Source organism: Nannospalax galili, unplaced genomic scaffold, assembly GCF_000622305.1.
Source record: "Nannospalax galili isolate Female #2095 unplaced genomic scaffold, S.galili_v1.0 scaffold538, whole genome shotgun sequence".
Classification (NCBI taxonomy): Eukaryota; Metazoa; Chordata; class Mammalia; order Rodentia; family Spalacidae; genus Nannospalax; species Nannospalax galili.
The window spans coordinates 4,489,028-4,509,315 of record NW_008343842.1 but is presented as its reverse complement, the minus strand read 5'-3'; the positions used below and the strand labels follow the sequence as shown (position 1 = coordinate 4,509,315).

At 46.1% G+C, this 20,288-nt stretch overlaps 1 protein-coding gene across 1 annotated transcript in view; it reads right to left on the bottom strand.

The window, feature by feature from the left end:
• The window catches only part of Nudt3 (nudix hydrolase 3), an 80,970-nt gene that overhangs the window by 59,694 nt on the left and 988 nt on the right, over positions 1 to 20,288 (bottom strand). The gene's annotated exons all lie outside the window — the stretch shown is intronic.

The window sequence follows — 20,288 nt, the reverse complement described above, 5'->3', positions numbered from 1 at the left end:
ACTGCAGCACACTAATGGAGAGGAAAGCAGAAACAGGAGTCCCCAGGAGCCTGTGGGCAGGTAAAGAGAGCGCTTCAAAACAAGGTGCAAGGCAAGGATGCACACCAGGGTTGTGTTCAAGCATCCCATGGCACACAAGTGCCAGCGCTCAAAAACACCACCTACACAAGCATGCTCACACACACACACACACACACACACACACACACAGAACAACACAGGAGGTATGCTCTGGCCTCCACACCCACGTGGACTCACATATGTGTACATTACTTGCTATGTTGGTCTTAGGTTTCCCTTCCAGACCCTGTGGAGAGTCCTCTGATGTCTGGGAGTTGTCTATACTTCAATAATGGAAGTGCCATGATTATCCCAACCAAAAACAACCACTAAAATCCATATCCTGGTCTCTTTTCACTGTTCTTTATAGTCATAGCTCCTCCTTCCTCCCCCAAAGCAACATCAAAAGATTTAATGACACAGGATGAATTCCCTGCCAAGCCCAGGAACTTCCCACCGGTTCCTGTTCCTGACTTCTATTAAGGATGCTTCCCAGAGGCTTGCTCCTCTGGTGCCAGAAGTTGATGCAGGCAGCTAGATAACTGTTAATGGCAAGTCTTCACGGGATTAACCAACTGCTTTCTAACTCGATGCAAGGTTTGCTCCACAGGGGGAAATTCATATTTGGTACAGCAAACCCAGTCAAAAGCCTGAGGCTGGGGAGGTCTCATAGGCCCTAGCCAGGAAGCTACTGCTGTTGTTTTGCTAAATGGGCAAGCAGCGCTGGTCAAACTGCTGTCTCAATAACTATGCTTATGCCCCTAGATCATCAGTGCACTGTCAGCTTTGATCAGAGAAGCTATTCTCTGCAGTGGTCAGGGAGGGGTGCAGAGACTCATAACTGATCAAAGTGCTGAAAATAAGGGACATCTATATTAACCAGAGAGGCTTGGAAACCTCATGGAAGAAGTGGCCACTCCAGCTTTCGATGCGGCTTCCGTGTTCAAGATAGAACAGGAAGAGCAGCGCCAGCAGTGGTCAACGTCTGCTCCTGAGCCACAACAGACACCCTTACTACAAGGACATCTGGGAGGCATTTTATGGAAAGCAGGGGCCAGGATGGATGTGGGGTCAGCCAAACAGCAGTGTCTGCCACATGCTGGTTAAACCAAAATGTGGAAAATCAGTTATCTGACTTCCTTCCCTGGCCAGGATTTGACAAAACGAACAATACTTCAACGGAGTCAACCACCAGGTCAGTGATGGACAGTAGGGGAATTTTTACATATTTCCTGAACTATAATAATTTTTGTTATAATTGTGCTAACATCAATCATCAACAGAGAAAAAAGCATTAAAAATGTCTATTAACAGGGGGTGGAGATACAGCACAATGGTTAAGAGCACTTGCTATTCTTGCAGAGGACCCAGGTTCAGTTCCCAGAACCACACTGAGTGGTTCACAATAGCCTAAACTCCAGCTTCAGGGGATCCAACACCTCTGGCCTTGACAGGAACCTGTGTACATGTGCAGAGACACACACATATAAAGCCAGGCGTGGTGGTGCATGCCTTTGATTCCAACACTCAGGAGGCAGAGGCAGGCGGATCTCTGTGAGTTCAAGGCCAGCCTGGTCTACCTAGTGAGTGCCAGGACAGCTGGGGCTTCAGGGAGACCCTGTCTCAAAAAGACCAAAAAAAAAGCCTTTTGATGGGCTGGGATATAGCTCAGTGGTAGAGTATTTAACTAGCCTGCATAAAGCCCCATGCGCAATTCTCAGCACTGAAGAAAAAAAAAGTTTTTTTTACCAATTTTCTGTGTCTTCAAAGAGTAATTTATGGCTATTGCAAGATTCCACAAAAAAAAGTCAGTCTTCTTGCCCCAGCAGGTACTGAGGGGACCTGGGAAACAATCACTGCTCAGCTGTCGATTTTCTACTGCACAATAATCTGTAGCAGGTTCTTTCTGAAATCATTAAAGCCTAACCCAATAAACCGCACTGACGCAATGACATCTGGCACTTCTCTCTGTCCTTGCCAGTCAGGTTAGTAGGGTCACCAATCACATCAATAGAGAGACTAGAGAACCACTTCTTTTTTAGTATTTTATTATTTTTATTTTATGTGTATGAGTCTATTGCCTGCATGTGTGAAAGTGCACTTGTGTCGTGCAATGCCTGTGGAGGTCAGATGAAGGTGCTGTATCCCCTAGAACTAGAGTTACGGACAGCTGTTAGCCACCATATCAGCACTAGGAATTGAACTCGGGTTCTCTGCAAGAGCTGCCAGTGATCTTGACGACTGAGCCATCTCTCCAGCTCCAAAACTGGTAAATTTTTTTTTGTCTTTTTCTGACGGTTTCCTTACAGCCCCAGCTGGCCTGGAACTCCCTATGTAGACCAGGCTGGCCTTGAACCTACAGAGATCCGCCTGCCTCTTCCTCCCAAGCGCTGGGATTAAAGGCGTGCACCACCACACAGGGCAAGAATGGTAATTTTTAAAGACAGGTTGTTAAGTGTCATACTTTTTCAAACGTGTAGTTTGTAAGATGGGGAAAACAATAATTACTATGATCACCAATACTATCTTCTTTGTGATTTAACAATGCCATCTACAACACACTTACCTATTTAAGATTTTTATTTATTCCCTTATTTGATTTTTTAAAATTATTTCATTTTTGGCTTTATAAGACTGGGTCTCACCCTGTGGCCCAGGCTGCCCTAGAATTCACTATGTAGCTCAAGGTAGCCTTTAACTCACAGCAAACCTCCTGGCTTAGGCTCTTGGGTACTGGGATTACAGGAGTAAGTCACATACCAGCTCAGAATATTTAAATGACGGATTTCACTCGCTTAATGAGCATATAGCCATTAAAATTGTGTACAGAACTCAGGAAAATGACATTTATTTTATGTACTAAAACATCCTAAAACCACACATAAACCAATCACATTGTAACTAACCCTGCTATCTAAAGTCCTTCCTGTGCTTCAGAGGGCATTCCCTGGAAGCCAGATGGAACTGACCTGCTGTACAGACAGCACTGTGTAACACCAGAGGGTGAACTGTGCACAGGACATCTTAGAACTCTGTGAACTTACAACCCAGTGAATTCACTAGAGGCTGTTTTCCAAGCCAGGCATGGTGGCACTCGTCTTTAATGCCAGTACTTGGGAGGCAGAGGCAAGCAGAGCTCTTGTGAGTTTTTTTTTTTGTTGTTGTTCATTTTTGAGACAGTGTCTCCTTGTAGCCCCAGCTGTCCTGGAACTCACTATGTAGACCAGGATGGCCTTGAACTCACAAAGATCTACCTGCCTCTGCCTCCCAAGTGCTGAGATTAAAGGCCTGCACCACCACGCCCGGCTCTTGTGAGTTTTGAGGCCAGCTTGGTCTACATAATGAGTTCCAGTCAGCCAGGGCAACATAGTGAGACCCTGTCTCAAAAAAGAAAAGAAGGATGTTTTCCTAATTTGCTATAATGATTGTGAAACACCTTTATGACAGGAAGAAGAATACTAAAATGAACTTCGAACATGTTTTATGACATTCAGGATTTACCCAAAATAGCCGTTTCTGATAAATTAAACTTCTGCCCACAATACATATGCACTGGCGCCAGGATTCGTGACCAGCTGCACTAATGGTGACGATGGTACTATGCTAGGGTTGGTACAGCCCTCAAGGCTATAATTGTGCTACAGCTTCTCATGCCACCAGCTTATGTATTTTTAATGTGATGCTGAGTCAGTTTCAAAAATACATTTTTATTCAAACTTTTCCATTCTGCTTGTTTAACTCCTCTTGTGGATTTGCCAGTATAATGCATATGCACACTGTATCCCCAGAGCTGTCCCCACAGACAGAGCTGAGCAATGCTTCAGTTCCCGTTCTCAGATCTTATGGAGGTGGCTGGAGAGATTGTGTCTGAAGTGGCTTACAGATTTCCAAGACTGTGTAACTTCAGGCCTCAGCTCTTCCAGAAAGGCTGTCAAAGTAAACGCTGTGTTGCCATTAAATCTTTCCTCCCTTTGCAGACACCACACTGAAATCTCTTTGTGCTGGGGATGAAAGAAGACCTCATATTGTGGATTTGCCAGCTTATGTGCTCTACCAGTAAGCTACCACTGAGCTCCACCATGCTGGCCTTGAACTCACAGAGATCCACCTGCCTCTGCCCCCCACCTCATCCAGCTTGGATCTTTTTTTTGAGATAGGGTCTCCCTGTAGCTCCAATTGGCCTGGAACTCGCTATGTAGACCAGGCCCTTGAACTCACATAGATCCACCTGCCCCTGCCTCCTAGTACTGGCATTTATAGGTGAGCACTGCCACTCCTGGCAGATATTATTTTTTAATATTTTTATTTATTATTTTTATGTCCGCAGAGGACAGAAGAGGCTGTTGGGTCCCCTGGAACTGGAGTTACAGACAGTTATTAGCTGCCATGTAGGTGCTGGGATTCGAACCTGGGTCTTCTGCAAGAACATCCAGTGTTTTTAAAAACTGCTGAGCCATCTCTCCAGCCCAGATCTTTTTTTTTTTTTTAAACTACAGGACAGTACAGTTATAGCAAGCTTCCACTCACCCTCTGACTGCAGCATTTGTCTCTTCCTAAAGCACTCTGACAAAGTTCTGTCACAACTGGTCATCCTGACTGCTGTGCCTCCTTGTCTGGGCCCCTGATAGCTCTCCCCTGAGCGCTCCCTAGGTACCTGAGAGGTGCTCCTCCCTCCTCAGTCAGGTCTCCCAGCAACTTCAGCAATCAGGTACTTAATTCTACTTTACAGATAAACTCAGTCAGTGTCTAACCTGGAGACATCTCCACCGTGGCCTTCCCCTCTCGAGCTCCTCCACAGAAGAGGTAAGGAAATGGACATCATGTAAACACTGATTTGAGGCCACTGCTTTTCACGTACATCACTAGTGTTCTGAAACTCCTAAGATTCTCTGTGGTAACAGTGCTCTGCATACAGCAGCCCTCATCTGTTCCTTAGGACAAATGCCACGTGAGCTCTGGCCTCCCCCTCACACAACTATCATTTCAAGCCTGACCGCAGCAGAACAGCTCAACCAAACGTTTTTTTGCCTCTCGAACCCAATCACCAGACTATTTCCAGTGAACATGCGGACTTCCCCCTGAATGGGACCATTTCCAGTGAATGTGTGGACTTCCCCTTGAATGGGACCATCTGGATGCATCTCCTCAAGTCCACAACAATATTAATTCAGGCTCTGGATTTTTCTTTCACCCATCCTCTAATCTCGGAAGAAAGTGGAATTTCCTCCTGAACTTGACTTAAATCACCCCAATCCACAGCATCATTTCACCATACTGGGAGGGCTTCCACAGTCACCATCATTGCCACATCCACTTCCAGCACCTCTGACAGTTCTGGGTCTGATGCTATCACCCAGCACACCTTTCCAAAACGTTCTTCTCCCTCGCTTCCCTATGTGGTCTCCCTGGGCACTATGGTGCCCATTGTGATGGCCAGTACTGTCAGCTTGACAGGGTTTACAATCACCTAGGAGACACACCTCTAGACCCATGTGTGGGGGAGGAGGTTCCAAGAGAAGATTAACTGAGGTCAAAAGAGGCACCCTTGGGGCTGGAGAGATGGCTCAGCAGTTAAGAGCCCTGACTGCTCTTGCAGAGGACCCGGGTTCGATTTCCAGCACCCACATGACACCTACGAACCATCCTAAACTCCAGTTCCAGGGGAATCCGAAGCCCTCTTCTGACTTCCGTGGCATTGCACAACACGGGTGCACTCACATACATGCAGGCAATACACTTATACACATAGAATAAAAATAATAAATAAAAGATTTAAAAAAAAAAAAAAAAAACATGCACCCTCAAAATAGGTGGCTCCTTCCAAAGGGCAACCCAGGCAGAAAGGTCCCAGGGAAAAGCAGCACCTGTGCCTGCCTTCGCTTCTTCGGGTACGTTGTCAACTGCTGCCCTTCCACCCTGCACTGGCATTGGACTCCAGCTTCCTCAGTCTTCCAGTGAGACTCAAAAGCCAGAGAGGGTTCAATACCACTGACTGTGGGGACCTTCAGGCCTTCAGTGCCTGATTGCGGCACCCAGTGTTGTGAACTGTATGTGTGCACGGCCCTCCAGTGTGCAGATGACCATTGCTGTGTAAACCATCTAGCCAATTCCCTTTCATTTCACGCACACACACACACGCACACGCACACGCACACATGCACGCACGTGCCCGGCCCTCTGTTCCTCTAGGAAATCCAGCCTGATACAGCCATGCTCAGGCTCACCTCCATCCTTTTCCCGTGTTCTCTCTCGTTAGCACCCTCCTCTCTCAAGCCCCACAACTCTAGCCCCACTTCTGACTTCTCATGCCCCTCTAGTCCCACACCAAACTAGTCATTTCAAATTGGACATGATAAAGTCCAAGTCCCATCTTTTCTCCAGAACCAATCTCTCTTCTAAATTTCTATTTTTCTTGTCCCTGGGATTTTCAGAAGAGAAAAGGCTACACATCGAAGCTGTGGCGCAGGCCTCACAAACAGGGACTCCTGCACAAACACTGCTCGGCGCCCAGCACAGAAGCGTGAATAAGCCTCAGCCTCAGCCCTGCACCCACAATGCACAAGAGAAGCAGCTGGCTGCGCGGCTGCCTGGCCCTTTCCTTCCAAGCCAGAGGGTGGCCTTCCTCCTCCACAAATGGACTTTCTCCAAAAAGGAGAGATGGGTGCTCTGAGGAAGGAAGGGCTGGCCAGAGATGCTAACATGATAAACATCCCTCTCCCCACAGACACAAATGCTTCTAAAACTGTCCATAGAACAACTCTCTAGAAACATTCTATGTTTTCTGACTTTACGCCAAAAAAAAAAAAATCATTCACACACACTGCAGCCATAGCTGCGCAGCTTTCTAAAGGGGCGCCACTGTGTGCGCTGTTGCCTCTGCCATCTCTGGCTTCTGCTGCCTAGTCTGGTGACAGCACACCCTCCTGTGAGCCCTGACCAAGTCCTCAGTCACATGCTCGATCAATTTGTCTGATGCAAGCTGTCTCTCTCCTCTTCCTCAGAACTAAAGGTTCATTATGAAAGTATTCCACAGGGTTAATTTTAAAGAAATAATAATAATAATAATGTTAGATAGTTGTGGTGAAGACGGTCTCAGCACAGTCTGGACTGGCCTCTGACTCTCCATCCCCTGCCTCAGCCAACTAAGTGCTGGAGGACAGGTGTGTGCCACAAACTGGCTCAAGATTTTCCACCTGGAATATTCTTGCCACCCCAATACAACCAAGCTGCCCACACCTGGCACCATGTGCTTCCTAACACTGTTCTTCACACTCCCAGCTGGCTCGGTGGGTAAGGTGCTTGCCACCAAACCTGACAACCAGAGTTTGAGCTCCAGGACCCACAGGGTGGTAGGTGGGAATATAATCAGGCAAGATATCCTCTGACCTCCACATACATGTCACAGCACCCACATATGCACACATAAATAAAGTATAAAAATGTTAAAACTTCAGCTGGGTATGATGGAACATACCTTCAATCCCAGCACTCAGGAGGCAGAGGCAGACAGATGTCTGTGAAATTGAGGTCAACCGGGTCTACATAATAAGACCCTGTTTCAAAAAAAAATTTAAAACATTGGACAGTTAATTTTTAAAAAAATATAAAATAAAACAAAAGCCCTCACTCTTTTATGAAGATTAACTGTATGCAAAGACATCTATTTATAGGATAATCTCTTTGTTGTTTGAGACAGAGTCACCTCTCTTCTACGTCTACAATACTCATTTTCGCTGTGCAACTGTTGCTACTTGCTTTAACTTCTCATTTTAATTCCTTTTATAATAAAAAAAAAGTACATGTTCTCTCTTACTATAAACCAAATTTCCTCTAGAAGTCTCGTAAGAGACCAATACAGGATAATGCTGTATGATACCCATCATCAATTTCTAGTTTGAAACAGAGTAAAAAATAAACTAATAATTTTAAGTATACATTAATACATTTATTCATTTTACTTTTCTTCAGTGCTGGGGATCAAACCCAGGGCCTCATGCAAGCACCCTGCAATTGAGCTATGTCTCCAGCCATTTTTAAAGTATTTTATTAGGCGGGCGTGGTGGCGCACACCTTTAATCCCAGCACTTGGGAGGCAGAGGCAGGCGGATCTCTATGAGTTCAAGGCCAGCCTGGTCTACATAGTGAGTTCCAGGATAGCTGGGGCTACAGGGAGACCCTACTTCAAAAAGACAAAATATATATATATATATATGTATATATATATTTATATTATTTTTATTTTATGTGTACAAGTATATTGTCTGCATGTATGTGAGTGCATCCGTGTCATGCAGTGCTGTGGAGATCAGAAGAGGGTGTCAGATTCCCCTGGAACTGGAGTTAAGGGCGGTTTGTAGGCACCATGTGGGTGCTGGGAATCGAACCCGGGTCCTCTGCAAGAGCAGTCAGTGCTCTTAATCTTCCAGCCATTTTAAAATATATTCCCACATTACCCTGAGGAGGTCAGTGGCCTACAGGGCCCACTTTTCCAGTTCCTCCAGTAGTAGTCTAAATCAGAGCTTCTTAAACTTTTTCTACTCACAATCCATGTTTTTGCCCAAGAAATTTTTATGCAACTCCAGTAAATAGCTACACTGAACAGGTACACAGGAAACAAGACAGGTCATCGGTTACAAAGCTTCGAAAGCCTGAGGGCCTGACCTTGCTCCCAGGATCCCATGATGGAAGGAGAGAACTAAGTCCCCAAAGTCATCCTCTAACCTCTACACTAATCAGATGGTTATGACTGTTCATTAATTTTTCATTCAAACAAGGATCATGTAGTCCTGGTTGGCCTTGAACTTGCTGTATATCTAAGGATGACCTTGAACTTCTGATGCTCCTGCCTGAGTGCAGGGCTTAAGCCTGGTTTATGCAGTACCGAGGATAGAATCCAGGGCTTTGATAATGTTAAGGAAGCACTCTACCAACAGAGATGCCACCTCAGCCACACTAGCATCATCAAATGACAGGAGAGAAGAGATTTCTCTCTGACAGCACCGTGCCCCTAGGACAGCACCATGCCCCGGGGCAGCACCGTGCCACAGGACAGGATCATCATACCGGGAAGTTCCAAAGAAAGGAATGAGCAGTGTTTCCTATTCAGGATGGCTGGGGAAAGACTGAGCCTGTTACTCTACCAAAGAATTCTCAAAATGGGGTCCAGGAAACATTCCTGAGCACTGAGAGGACTTTACTTCGAAAATTCGCTTTGGGTATGTTTCCTTATTAAAGTTTACTTTTAAGGATTTTATTTCCAAACTCAGCTCCTTCCTCTTCTATTCACCTACTGTGCTTCACCTCCCAGGTCCTTTGTGCTGTTGAATATGTTAAACACTGTAAACCAAGCACTTTAAGACTCAGCACCCACACTTTACATGGTTTCTTCTTAAAATTTCCACTTATCCTCTTTTTTTTCCTTTTGAGACAGGTTCTCCCCGTAGCCCCAGCTGGAACTTGCTATGCAAACCAGGCTGGCCTCAATCTGACAGATATCTGCCTGCCTCTACTTTCTGAGCATTGGGATTAAAGGTGTACACAGACAGCTGGGGCTACAGGGCGACCCTGACTCAAAAAACAAAAAAAGGTGGAAACATACACACACATACACACATGCACATGGACACACATACTTGCACACAGGCCCAAACACAAACAGAGACACACACACACACACACAAATTCTTGACCTAGATAAAGAATAAAAGGAAGGGCTGGACATGGCAGCAACACCTGCAATTCCAGCTCTCAGGAGAGACAGGAGGGTCACAAGCTCACAAGATGGGGGTCAGCTGGGGCTTACATGCAAGCCTGCTGCTAAGATGGATGGACAGGAGGGAGGAGGGGAGGAGGGAAGGAAGGAGGGTGGACGCTGGCAGAAAATCTGAACATCTCTAGCAATCTTGTCATACTACTGATGGCATATAACTGGCTTCAGAGTCCAGATCTGACATACGTGGCTGGCTCTGAAGCACAGCAACAGCACTGAAATAAAAACGACCTCCTGACTTGAGTTTGTGTGAATATCTATTTATATACCAACAAAGATTCCAGGATGCCAGAAAATCCCCCTCAGGTCTCAAGTGCTGTAATAGTGTTGGGGTCTAATACACGATGTGTCAATCACCCAACACAAATCCTTCCAGATGGCACAGTTCAATATACGAAGGAAACCCTATGTGTTCCTTCACAGGATTATCCAGTGCAATTCAGAAAGGACTGAACGGCACCACACTGAGCCGGTGGCACACGTCTGTAATCCCAACACTCAGGAGGCTGAGGGCAAGAGGACTGAGAGGTGCAAGGCCGGCCTAGACTACACAGCAAGGCCCTGTCTCAAAGTATCCCTTCTCTCTCCAAAAAAGGTTCAGAAAAGGTTTACAACATAAAGAGCACACACTCCACTACCAGACACACCCTCACTTAGACTGGAAATGTGGAAAGGCAGGAGAATTCTCTGGAACTTATTCATCAGTGTGTTTCTGGTAGACACTAGCAGGCATCGTGTTCCGGCTACCCATTCTTCTACTAGATGTTAAGTCTGAAAGCAAAGACTGACTGAGTGGGGCTCATTCACTCACTCATACACTCAGCATCTCTGTGCTCTAAGTATTAAGAAGTAAAAGTTGGGCATGGTAGCACACGCCTTTAATCTCAGCACTTAGAGACAGAAGGCAGGCGGATCTCTGTGATTTCGAGGCCAGCCTGGTCTACATAGTGAGTTTCAGGTCAGCTGGGGCTACAGGCAGACCCTGTCTCACAAAGACAAAAAGAAGAAAAAAAGAAAAAGGAGCACGGAAGTGACTGGGAAAATGACAGTCCGTGTCCTGAGGACCAGAGTGCAGAGGACGCAGGCAATAAACAGTTAGTATGCCCACACTGCCAAGAAAGAAGCCAGAGACACACGGTGGAGATGGGCTGCTGTGATTTAAAGGAGGGTGATTCTTAAAGACCACTGGACAATTCAGCAAACGCCTGGCATGAGGGAGTGAGCCTGGCAGGTAACATGGGAGAGGAACAGCAGAGGCCAAGTGGCTGAAAAGACGGATGAGTAAGAGGGACAGTGGGAAGAAATGACGTCAGAGCAGCGGCAGGGGGCTTAGCGGTCACCATTAAGGCTTTGGACTCATTCTGCAAGCAACATGATCTGCCTTCAGTGTTTGAATCACTCCAGCAGCTGGGGTAGAGAACAGGATGGGAGGGCAGAAGTAGGGAGGCCAGTCGGGGAGCCAGGGCAGCCGTCCAGGAAAGGAGCCCAAACAGGCCAGGCTAGAATAGCACAGGGAAGGCTGGGAGATATGGTTAGAGTTGCAATTCCAGCTAGGGAAGGTGTGGGGACAAGGGGAAAGGGCAGGATGGAACCAAGGTCTCTATTCCGAGCAAACCCAGGACTGAGGTTTCTTTCCACAAATGTACAGAGATTGCTTCTGCTACAGGAGAGGCAGGTTTTGGCGGGGGGGGGGGGGGGCCTCCTTGTGGGCCTGGTTGGCCTCAATCTCACAGAGCTCCGCCTGCCTCTGCCTCCCGAGTGCTGGGATCAAAGGCCTACACCCACCATGGCCTGCAGTTTGTTTTTTGTTTTTTTTTTTGATAATGGAATCAGGAACTCAGTTTGAGAGTTTCAGAGGTGAGGGTACATAGCTCAGTAGAAAAGCAAGTGCCTAGCTAGTATGCATAAAGCCCTTCAATCCCCCACAAAGGAAGACGTGGGGGGATATAGGGCATATTAGGCAAGTCTGTAATCCTAGCTCTTGGAAGGCTGGTGTAGACAGATCATGAGTTTTAGGCCAGCCTGGACTACACAGTGAGACTGTCTCAAAAGGAAATGTGGAAAGAAAGAGCACTTCAGTTTGTGCATCTTGAAACTTGAGAGGTCTATCGTGTTTCCAAATGTTTCCATGGAGTACACTACTGGCCATTAGTCTTGATTTCCAGAGAGTTTGGGGCTAAAAATAGTAATCAGTGCAGCTCAGTGCAGTAGCATGGGCCTACAGTCCCAGCTACTTAGGAGACAGGGAGAAGAGGCTCCAAGGCTGTGCCCTCACACATAGACAGGAGACTGTGGAGGTAACCATACTATGAGGTTGCTGCGGTTAACCGGCAGGGGCCAAAAGAGACTGGTCACAACAGAAGAGAGAAGGGGCTTCAAGAGTTCAAAGTTATCTTCAGCTACAAAGTGAGCTTGAGGCCAGCCTGAGCTACACCAGACTTGGGAGGGGGTGGTTAAGTGACATGAGGATTTGGAACTGGCCACCAGGTTTGCAAACTTGTAGGACCATTCTGGAGAGGGGCCTCAGCAAAGAGTAAACAAAGTGTCCAACTGGAATGAGTCAGGAGAGGATGGTACAGAGGAAGAGAGAGGTGACTTTCCAAACCCTTTGCCATGAAGGGAAGATGCTGCCTTTCTCTCCCCTCCCACTCCTCCCTCCACTCCTTCTTTTTGTTGCTCTTTTGTTTTGTGTGGAGGGACAGGGTCTCCATGTAGCTCCGATCGGCCTAGAACTCACAATGTAGACCAGGCTGACCTTGAACTCATAGAGATCCACCTGCCTCTGCATCCTCAGTGCTGGGATTAAATGCGTGTACCACAACGCCCAGCAGCTGATCTTTTTTTTTAAAAAAAAATTTTTTTTTTGGCCTTTTTGAGACAGGGTCTCCCTGTAGCCCCAGCTGGCTATGTAGACCAGGCTAGCCTCAAACTTACAGAGATCCACCTGCCTCAGCCTCCCGAGTACTGGGATTAAAGACATGTATCACCACACCTGGCTTTTTTTTTTTTTTTTTGTCTTTTTGAGACAGGGTCTCCCTGTAGCCCCAGCTTTCCTTAACTCACTATGTAGACCAGGCTGACCTTGAACTCATAGAGATCCACCTGCCTCAGCCTCCCGAGTACTGGGATTAAAGACATGTATCACCACACCTGGCTTTTTTTTTTTTTTTTTGTCTTTTTGAGACAGGGTCTCCCTGTAGCTCTGTGTTTGTGTGTATATGCATGTGCGCAGGAACATGCACGTGCGCAGGAACCTGCATATTTAACAGGGAAGCTATTATCTTTCCCCCTGGGAATGATGAATTAAGAAAGAAAAATGATGGTGTGTGTAAGAGATGGCATCACTGGGGGAGGAAGTGCACTGGGCAAGCAGGAGAGGCTAGACACAGGTGGACGACTGGTTCTATCAGTGACCACAGGAGCTAGTCCACTGTAGTAGGGACCTCATAAACATGTGTTAACAGGCATGGTGTTGTACTCCTGTAATCCCAGCCTCAGGGGCTGAGGCAGAAGGAACATTGTCGGTTTGAGGCCAGTATGGGCTACATAGCAAGATCCTTTTTTTTTTAGTCTTTTTGAGACAGGGTCTCCCAGCTGGCCTGGAGCTTACTATGTAGACCAGGCTGGTCTTGAACTCACAGTGATCCACCTGCCTCTGCCTCTCGAGTGCTGGGATTAAAGGAATGTGCAACCATGCCTGGCAGCGGGATCCTATCTTAAACACACACACACACACACACACACACACACACACAAATGTACATACAGACCTGGGGAGACAGTTCCTTTTGTGAAACACTTGGCAAGCAACCATGAGTGCAACATCCAGAACTCTTGTTTTTTAAAAGGGCATGGCAACCCATGCTTATAAGCCTAGCAATGGGGCCAGCCTGGTCTACATAGTGAGTTCCAGGTCAGCTGGGGCTACAGGGAAAGCCTGTCTCAAAAAGACCAAAAACAAACAAACAAACAAAAAACAATTCTAGCAATGGGAGTGGAGAGAGGTGGACCCCTGAAGTTCACTGGCCAGTTTAACCTATTTAGGGATCCCCAGGTCAGTAAGACCCATCTTTAAAACAGAAGAAACAAGGTGTGCAACAGCATCTGACTTGACATCAGAGGTTGACATCTGTGTATGTGTGCTGAAAAAACGGAAATGAACAAGCAAGGGCATTCCTGAAGCAAGAGCCTTCACACTGAGCTGTGAAGAAAGATACTATTGCTTCACATAGTGGATGTGCAACACTTTATTGAGAAATAAGAATCATGTAAAAGCAAAAAAGTAGGACTAGGGCAAGTATTTTTAAAAACTGAATCATAAATATATATATACATATATATATACATATATATATAAAATACAAAGATGTCTAATGTCTGTGCTAGAAACCGTTTATCAGATAATTTCAGTGTCCTCAGAGGATAGTCTGCAGGTTCCTAGGCCAAGGGTAACCTCTTTTGTTGTGTGAAGGAAATGGTAGTGAGTCCCAAAGATGCTTACCAATGTAGGTCATCAAGGCATGCCCTTGGTCTCTGCTCCAGCTCTCATTCCTACCAAGGAAAGTACATACAGACTCTGAGCAGAGACTCCCTCAGTTTTCCCCAAACAGCCTGCATTTTGTTCATTCTGTGGAGCACATCACAAAACCTGCAAGGCCAGCCTGGTCTACACAGTGAGTTCCAGGACAGCTGGGGCTACAGGGAGACCCTGTCTCAAAAAGACAAAAAAAAAAAAAAAACCAAAAACTGAATCATAGGCTGGAAGGATGGCCAAAAGCACCTGATGCTCTTGTAGAGGACCTAGGTTCGGTCCCCAGCACCCATGTGGTGCTACTAAGCACCTGTAACTACAGTTTCAGAGGATCCGTTACCTTCTTTTGTCCTCCTCAGGCACTGCACGTGTATGGTGCACTTACATACATGCAGACAAAACACTCATAGACATAAAAATAAGTGGTTTTTTAAAAAATAAATAATTAAGGGTCAGAGGTTAAGTAAACTGGTTGCTCTTGCAGAGGACCCAGGTTCAATTCCCCAGCACCCACATGGTGGCTAACCACCATTCATAACTCCAGTTTCAGGGGATCAAACACCCTCCTTTGACCTCCGTGGGCACTGCATGACAAGGGTGCACTCACATGCATGCAGGCAATATACTCATACACAAAACACAAAAATATTAAGACAGCCAGGCGTGGTGGCGCACGTCTTTAATCCCAGCACTTGGGAGGCAGTGGCAGGCGGATCTTTGTGAGTTTGAGGCCAGCCTGGTCTACATAGTGAGTTCCAGGACAGTTGGGGCTACAAGGAGACCCTGTCTCAAAAAGACAAAAAAAAAAAAAAAAAATTAAAATTAAAATAATAAAAACTGAATCAGTCAGACATGATGACATACACCTTAATGCCAGCACTTGGGAGGCAGGTGGATTTCTGTGAGATCCAAGCCACCCTGTTCTACACAGTGAGTTCCAGGCCAGCTGGGGCTACACAGTGAGTTCCAGGTCAGCTAGGGCTACACAGTGAGACTCCATCTCAAAACCAACAAAAGGATGTGAATGGCCTGGAGTGGAAGCCAGGCCTGGCGGAGCATGCCTGTGAGCCTAGCACCAGGAGGCTGAGTGAGGCTGGTGAAATGAGAGTTCAAGACCAACCCGGGCTACACAGTGAATTCAAGGACAGCTTAGACCACACCGTGAAATTGCAGAAAAAGGAAAAGGAAAGAAAAGAGAGACTGCAGTATAGACTTCAGATCAGAACTCACACCTTGGGAAGGCGGGAAAAAAATAAAATAAAAGCCTCTAGGAAAGACTTGGGGAAATGAAGAACAGACACACAGTCGGATGACTGAATTAATGCCCCATGGTAACCTTAGAGCAATGTGACGCTGGACAGTGGCCATGATATGCAGGACAAGGATTCCCTGTGTCACGGTTATCACCTTGAGGACTGTCACCTGGGTTTCACTGCCCTCTCCAGAGCCTGCTGGAAGGTACGGTCTGCAGTGACGTCCTTCCTTGGCTCCTCTGGGGCACCTGAGAGACAAACACTCAGTCCCCCAGAGTCTGTCCACTGAGGCTCTCCAGAGTCAGTCCTCTCCCGAGGACACACAGAGCTCCCATTGACTCGGTGAGCTCAAGGGTCTGAGAAAAGTTTCCCTGCTGAGTGGTATAAGGCTTCTGGAGAAAACTGGACTATCAAACCCAACCCTTCCCTGGAAAAACTTTCAGGGACAGCCTTTCTTCTTAAAAACAGGGAGCTTCCAGGCGTGGTGGCACACGCCTTTAATCCCAGGACTCGGGAGGCAGAGGCAGGCGGATCTCTGAGTCTCCACAGCGAATCCAGGCCAGCTGGGGCTACAAGGAGACCCTGTCTCGAAAAGACCAAAAACAAAACAAAACAAAAAAAAACCCCAGACACACAGAGCTGGGGAGCCTACTCAGTGGAAAAGGTGTTCACTGAGCAAGAGTGCAGACCTGAGTCTGGATCCCCAGAACTCACAGAAAGCCAGATGCAGTCAAGCACACCTGTGATCCAGCACTCCTCTAGAGACATGGGAGGTAGACACGGAGAATCTAGAAGTTTCCTGGGGGCCATACACAGCGGTGAACAGGAGACCCTGTCTCAAATCAGTTGGAAAGCAGGGACCTACATTCCAGGTTGTCCTCTGACCTCTACATGCACACTGTGGTATGCGCGTGTATAGCCCCCCCAAAGAAATCTGACTGACATGCTGTTAGAACCCACTTTCCCCTCTGGGTTAAAATAGACCTTTAAAGGCTACCCTGACTTTCCCAGGCACTGGAAAGTCATCTGGCACGTAGCCAGCATCACTGAGACATCCAGAGTACCGTACATTCCTAAACATTTCAACGTTATACACCGAAGCCCTTCCATCAGGAGGGCACAGAGTGCAAACAAGTCCATCCCTACACGCCTGATTCTCATCACAGAGGCACCAAAAAATAAAAATAAAAAAGGAAAGTGTAAGGAAAGAGGGACCGTCTTACTGGATTGCTCAGAGAGGGTATAAATTGAAAAATGACAGCTGGATGTGGTGGCACCTGCCTTTAATCCCAGCACTCAGAAGGCAGAGGCACGCTGATCTCTATGACTGCCAGAACAGCCTGGTCCCCATGGGGGGGCGGGGGATGAAGAAGTAGCAGCAGCAGCTGCCTCCATGAGAGACGTGAGGCAGGCAGAGTTCCAGGCCAGCCTGGTCTCCATAGTGAAGCCAGGCCAATATGATCAAGATGACTCATATTACCTATTTGATCATTCTGAGGGATATAAACTATTTAAAAATTATAAAAGAACATATATATTTGCTAATCTTTGCGGAGTCAAGACTTAAGTATGAAAAATGAACTGAGGCTGGGGTTGTGGCTTCATGGAATAACACTGGCACAGCATGCAAAAGGTCCTGTGTTCAATCCCAGCACTTCAAAAGAAGAAAGTTTAAAAATTTTTTTTTAAGTGTTAGCTGGGCGTGGTGGCGCACACCTGTAGTCTCAGCACTTGGGAGGCAGAGGCAGGCAGATCTCTGTGAGTTCAAGGCCAGCCTGGTCTACATAGTGAGTTACAGGACAGCTGGGGCTACAGGGAGACCCTGTCTGAAAAAGATAAAAAAAGAAAAAAAAATTTTTTTTAAGTGTTTTAGCTGGGTATGGTCTCACCTCACATGCCTATAATCCCAGCACCTGGGAGGTGGAGATCATGAAGCTGTGTCTGCGAAAACAGGCGGAGGGTACTGAATGACAAGCTTTCTTCTATATGCCACCACATAATGAATGTCCTGTTTTCCAGGCCTCTTTCTATAAAGCTGAAAACCCTCACGAAACTACCTGTGTGCAAAGTCCTACAGCAGCTTTTAAGATTTCCTCCCCAGTTCTTTCCGGTTTGCCTGTGCACAGCTGAGTGGTACCATCTTTCATGGCTTGCCTTCAGTCTTTCTAAAGCATTTGAAAGACCTCACAAAACTATCCTTTTTGAACTGGAATTCACTGGCCCACATCATGCTGAACTAAGTTATAGATAAGAGTCATGAGGACAAGCAGGATGAACCTGCACCAGCCCTGGACTAGGCATGGCTGATGCTGTGAGCACACAATTCCACCTCTGGACTGGGGCTGGGAGCACCAGACTCTAGTCTGCTGAGCAGCAGTAGACCTCCAGGGCACCGAGTGGGCAGAAGCAGAAGCCAGTTTCAAGCACCACAGTAAATTTGTGAGTTATCACAAACAGCCATTTATAAAAATGTTTGTTTGTGACAGCCTAGCAGTACTTGGAAGTTGGTGATTTTTCCTGTTAATTTCAGTTTATTAAACTAACAGGAAAAGCAACCCGGAGTCTGGAAGAAAGAACTTATCCACCATCCGAACCATGTCCTGGGTTCACACCACATTGTTGGGTCTGTCCCTCTATTTGAGCTCCCTCCTGTCTAAGGCCCACAGAACTGCACGGGGAACTTGGCCTTAGGTGAGCACTCAATAAAGCTGCTGACTATATTCACATTCCTCCTGGGGCACAGCTGGCTGGGAACTTCAGTTTTCTGGGGCTGAAATCACAGCTGGGTTGGATTCATGGTCAATGATCTTCTAATATTTCCATCTCTTTTTCTTCATATGGGGTGTGTGTGTGTGTGTGTGTGTGTGTGTGTGTGTGTACTTCTTGATGCTGGCTAACTAAAATTTATAAATCAAGGTCCTGTCTACATGTACATTACTACTGTATTATGCTCATAATATTCTGTAAACAATTTTCTTTTGATTAAAGCCATTAGTGCCCATTAAAAAAAATAAAACTGGGTTGAATGTCCTATTAAGTGTGAATTTCACTCTTCCACAATGTGTGTAGCTAACACTGACCCTAGTACTCTACTGAGAACATAAAAGTTCTCCTGACTAACAAATTACTTCCCCTCCAATACAATTATATAATCTAAGAGCTGAACAGCACCCTAGAGATTATTTTGTGGTCCAAAATCCCTCCCAATTAAGGGACTCTATCTAAAAGCCCTCTGGGGCAGAGAGGGATGTTTATCTGTAAATCCCACCTAACTGAGGGGGGCACCTGAGGCAGAGTCTTCATTCAAACCTGTTTGTCTCACTGAACACAACAACTCTAAAACCCCTGGCTTTGGCTTAACAGCCAAGGAATCTATAATTCAACTCTATAATTCAACCTTTACATGATTCTACTCTTCATTAACCAATAAGCAGGAAGAAATTCAATAAAGGAAACGCCACGATCAAGCAAGGCTTTAATCCTTTAAAGAAACTTCTTTTTTAACAGTTTAAAATTTTAAACTAAAATGCAAACCCTATGCCTGGCCTGACCTCCAAGAGGCAACAGTGGTCAAAATATGGCCAGCAAGCTAAGGTTGGCACACTGTAAAACTTTTAACCGAAAATGGAAAAATCAGGTCCTTACTTGCTCATGATGTATAAAGAGCTTCCAATGTATGCAAAATACTCATGTTTTCAATTTCTAGGATGATCTTTTTAAAACAAAAAGGCTTGCATCATTTGTGGGACTAAATTACACACCTACTGGGGTGCTCACAGACTTAACCACAGTACTGGAGTAAGACCTTATTATGCTAATTAGTGTCCCCTCCAGCTCACAGCCTGAGATCCCACCTGATTTCCCAGATGACAAGCTAATGAAGAGAACAAAGCCTCTGGAACCATCACCCCACTGAGCATTTTATTTTACTCAAGTGTATATTTATTCCAAAACAGCACATCATTTACAACATGACCCTGCCTACCAAGCAGTTCTTTAGAGGCCTTTTACAATAAAGGCTGAGACACAAAGTATACATTTCCAAATCTTTCCTGCTTTGGAAAAGGTTCACATGTAATCCCTCAACAGTACAGCTTCGGCTCTAACTCCTTCTCTCCAGGGGGGACACTTCAATTCCCTCTCCCTTCTGAGTCTTGGACACAACTCCTGGCAGTCCATCTGTCTCTTTCATCACAGCTTCTTTTCATAACTAACGGGCAAGTTCCCGTCCCGTTTCAACACGATACACTGTACTGCAGAGCAGCCACCAGAGCCCACCGCGGATGGCCAAATATCACATGTACGATTTCACTGTCGTTCACTGTTTCCAAGCCAACTGCCATTTGACCAGCATGCACATGAGAGAAATGTGTTCCCCACAGGCATCTTACGAATTTTCAAAAAAGCTATTCTTTGTGGATTTACAAAACATGTGCCTTCCCTGAATTCCCTTCATCACCACAGAAACGGCTTTGTGAAGTGGAGATTTTCTTTTTTTTTTTGAAGTATCCTAGGCAAAAAGAAACAGATTCTAAAATATTTCTATTTTCCTACCAAATGTAATCCAAAGGATGTTCCTACAGAGAAATGTCAGGACACAGGTCTTAAACACCGTTTTCAGTGTTGGTGATATTTTTCTGTATACCCACACACACACACACACACTTTTTTTTTT